Source organism: Pleuronectes platessa, chromosome 18, assembly GCF_947347685.1.
Source record: "Pleuronectes platessa chromosome 18, fPlePla1.1, whole genome shotgun sequence".
Classification (NCBI taxonomy): domain Eukaryota; kingdom Metazoa; phylum Chordata; class Actinopteri; order Pleuronectiformes; family Pleuronectidae; genus Pleuronectes; species Pleuronectes platessa.
Genome location: NC_070643.1, coordinates 888,338 through 893,110, shown reverse-complemented (window position 1 = coordinate 893,110; position 4,773 = coordinate 888,338).

Here is a 4,773-nt window from a genome sequence, read left to right as displayed (position 1 = left end):
GTTGCCAGGTCTGAGAAAACCAGCCCAGTGGCCAATCAAAATCTATCAAAAACCAGCAAACGGTAACACAACAAACCTAGAAAACAGCAGTGGTGTATAAAGTACTTGAATGCCATACTTGAGTAGAAGTAGAGATATCTTACCTGAAAGTGACTCCGGTAAAAGTAAAAAAATTGAGTAAAGTTACCCGTAAGAAAATGACTTGAGTAAAAGTCTTAATGTAGCTCATATAAAATGTACAAAAATATCTGGTGTTGAAATGTACTCAAGTATCAAAAGTAAAAGTTAAAATGGTTTTGTATTTATATAGCAATTTTCTAGTCTTGATGTCCACTCAAAGCGCTTTACAGTACAGTTTTACATTCAGCCATTCACACACACATTCATACATACAGTGCATCTATTAGCAGCACTTTGTTGTTCTATGAGGGGCAATTCCGGGTTCAGCATCTTGCCCAAGGACACTTCGGCATGCAGATGGGGAAGACTGGGGATCGACCTACTGCCTTCAGGCTGGAGGACGACTGCTCTACCCCTCAGCCACAGCCGCCCTTTGATAGCAAAGATATGTATATCAGTAAATTTGTCACCACATTCTCAGAGTTTACTAATGATAATATACTGTCTCTGACGGGCAACGGGCAGCAACAGTTAAAAATTAGGCCAATTCCGCGGAAATAAAATCGCTGACATGGCAACCCTGGAAACTGCTTGCCGTCAGCGGGAGCGCGGGCGCGCTGTTTGTCAAATTGCAAATACAAATACGTTTATTACCCCGGTGATAACGAAGGTATGTATTTGTAAAAATGTTTACACTTATTGTAACCAAATGATCATATTATGAAGGATATTTAAAAAAGGAGTGTATTTCAAACATCCACAACTTGCTCCTTCCTAGACAGGCTAATCCTTATATATTATATATATAATTTCTTAATTTTACATGCAAACTATCCCTAAATCTGTTAGTTACAGTCTGGTTTCCAAATATTGCGTAAACAAGGATAATAGGCGTAGCAAATACTACGATGTCTAAATATCATAGAAAATATATAGTTTAGATCAGACCTGGGCATTGTACGGCCCCCGGGCCGCATCTGGCCCTTTGGCTGTATGTGACCGGCCCGTGTGAGGTCAACGGAATATTAGGAATCACACGTAAATAAGTGAACATCATGCAGGCCTCTCCGCGGCTCCTCGGAGAGCTTTTTCGTGCAGCTCTCATTTTTCTAACTACACGTCGAAATAGCGGAGAGCCCACGGATAGCCCTTGGCTGTGATTGGTCCGCTAATCACAGCGGTTCCATTCCCTACATCACAATAAACCAAAATCACAACTACGACTCTATGATTAATGTGACAAGTGTGTTAAGCCAGCGGTGTTATCCGGCTGACGGTGGCTGGTTAGAGCACTTACGGCATGTGTGTACTGTCACATACGGTTATAACGAACTTTCATAACGGAGCTAGCGGGCTAGCCACCATGCTAACTGCGGTGGGAACAGCTCAAAAACCCGCTGACTTTAATCCCATGGCTGTCATGACACTGTTTCTCAAACACTGCCAGGTTAGAAGCAAACACTTGGTAGTAGTTAGTATTGGGTGTCCCTGCTGACTGTGTTTGGAAGCTGGGGGGAAGCTGGCTGCCTCCGTGTAGCTTCAAGCTGTTGCAGCTGTTGAATTAGCAACGCAGTTTGGAAACAAGACCGGGGAACCGCTGCGTTAAGACACGATAACATAAGCATTTTGACCCGCTGGGTGTCACTTTATTTCAGCAAAAACTGTCGCATCATCAACATCCTTTTTCTGTTAGTTACCATCGTTCACTGTGTGTGAGGAGCCGGAAGGACGTAAATAAACCAGCGTGGACTTCTTCTATATACCTCATGAGGTAGGCTTCTCTAAGCTCGACTTCCGTTGCGCCATCTACTGTTCTGGCGGTGAATTGTTTTCACAACAAAAAGGCTCGTAGAACTATAAATCAAAAACGGTCTGTCCGCTCCGTCCGTCCGTCAGTCCGCAACGGACTCGGAGAAGCATACAGAGGCCTTTAGCTGTTAAAGTCCACAAAAATGTCAGCCCACGTTAAGACAAGAAAGATAGAGTTTTTAACGAGACATGGACTGCTAAGTATTTATTTACTGAAGTCAAAGGGAAAGCCGTGTGCTTTGTTCGCTGAGAAAAGATCGCTGTTTTTAAGGATTACAATTTGAACCGGCATTACGAGACAAAGCACGGAGAGACTTTTACGGACGAACCCTAACGAGAAGGATCGAGGACATCGCGGGAAATCTCGAGCTTCAGCTGCTAAAGAAAGTAGTCGATTTTGACTTTTTCTCCTTGGCGCTGGATGAGACACAGCCCAGTTACTGCTTGATATATATTACACTTGACATCTATTGCACTTCTGTCCGTCCTGGGAGAAAGATCCCTGACATGTGGCTCTCTCTGAGGTTTCTACATATTTTTACCCTGTTAAAAGGGTTTTTAGTAAATTTTCCTTCCTTTAGTTGAGGGTTAAGGACAGAGGATGTCACACCATAAAGCCCTATGAGACAAATTGTGATTTGTAAATATCAATCAATCAATCAAATTTTATTTGTATAGCCCATATTCACAAATTACAATTCATGTCATAGGGCTTTAACAGGGTGTGCCATCCTCTGTCCTTAACCCTCAGCAAGAGTAAGGAAAAACTACTAAAAACCCTTTTAACAGGGTAAAAATATGTAGAAACCTCAGAGAGAGCCACATGTGAGGGATCCCTCTCCCAGGACGGAGAGAAGTGCAATAGATGCCACGTGCAGGAGAACATCATCAATAATCAAAGTCTCTAGCAGCATTTGATGAGGGTAGACATCCCGAAGGACAACCCCAACATGAAATGCCAAGCAGTCCCGCTGCAATCACAGTCCATATTCAGCAACCATCCAGACCACGATCCACCATCCAGACCAGACGCCACTCCAGTCCTCAGTCACCGTCCACCGCCGCCCACCAGGACCAATCACGAGCCACCACCGCGGTCCTGGTCCACCGCCTGTGACCAATGCCAACGCGACACAGGGTCCGCCACCAGCACCACGATCAGCATGACTCAGAATCCGCCACACTGGATCCAACACCGCGACCCCCGGTGCGCGATCCACAAACCGCAATCCATGGTGCGGCCACAGAGGCCCTGGATCTGCGGGTGATAAAGCAAAGGGATTCCGGGGAAGGGGGATAGGGATGGAGAAGAGGAAGGAGAAGCTGGAAAGAGAAGCTCCGTGTGTCATGTGTCATAAAATAGAACAAGTAACGTTCTGGTGCACTAATTAGCTTTAACTATAAGCTTTATCAAAAAGGAAGGTTTTGAGCCTACTTTTAAACGAAAAGATGGTGACTGCCTCCCGAACTGAAAGTGGTAGATCATTCCACAGCCGAGGGGCTTGATGGCTAAAAGCTCTGGCTCCTACTCTACTTTTAGAGAATTTAGGGACGACAAGTAGGCTTGAATTCTGGGAGCGGAGTGCTCTAGCGTGTTTATAAGGTACTAACAGCTCTTTAAGGTAAAAAGGCGCTATATTATTAAGGGCCTTGAAGGTGAGGAGGAGAATTTTAAATTCTATTCTAGATTTAACTGGAAGCCAGTGTAGCGATGCTAATATTGGAGAAATGTGCTCTCTTCTCTTTGTTCTCGTCAGGAAACGTGCTGCGGCATTTTGGACAAGCTGTAGAGTCTTTAACGATTTACTGCTGGAGCCAGATAATAATGAATTACAATAGTCCAGTCTCGATGTAACAAAGGCGTGGACTAGTTGTTCTGCATCTTTTTGGTTAAGGACATGTCTAATTTTTGAAATATTACGCAAGTGGAAAAAAGCGGTCCTAGAAATTTGTTTTAAGTGAGAATTAAAGGATAAATCAGGATCGAAGATCACTCCCAAGTTCCTGACTGTTTCATTGGAAGCAAGGGCAATGTCGTCTAGCGCAGCTATATCATTAGATAATGCATCTCTAAGGTGTTTGGGGCCAAGTATTATAACCTCTGTTTTGTCTGAGTTTAATAAGAGAAAATTGCGGGTCATCCAGGTTTTTATGTCCTTGAGACATGTTCGAAGTTTAGTTAATTGATTACTTTGTTCAGGTTTTATTGATAAGTATAACTGGGTGTCATCCGCATAGCAGTGGAAATTTACCGAGTGTGTCCTGATAATGTTTCCTAGTGGAAGCATATATAATGAGAATAAAATTGGGCCGAGGACAGAGCCCTGTGGAACACCAAGGTTAACTTTGGTGCGCACAGATGACTCATCATTAATTTGCACAAATTGGGAGCGATCAGAAAAATACGATTTAAACCAGTTAAGGGCGGTTCCATTAATTTTAATTAACTGTTTGAGTCTTTGTAATAAAATTTGATGGTCAATTGTGTCGAATGCTGCACTGAGATCTAACAGAACGAGGACAAATTGTTAAATTTCTTATTTGGAAGAACAATAGAAGACTGGGCACAGAATATTCGAACAAATATTCACTAATAAATGGAACCCCACAAGCTAGTCTATGTAGTCGAGTATTCTTTAATATAATGATTAATGATATTTTTTTAAAAGGTTGAGCAAAGCATTGTGAAATCATTTCATGCAGATGATGGAGCACTCTGGGTTAAGGAGTGATATTTGGAGTAATTAAACAAATTAAATGCAAACTGCAGTAAATAAAGTGCAGGAATGGACAAATAAATGGGGTTTTAAATTTCAATAGAAAAAATATGTTTCTCCAAACGCC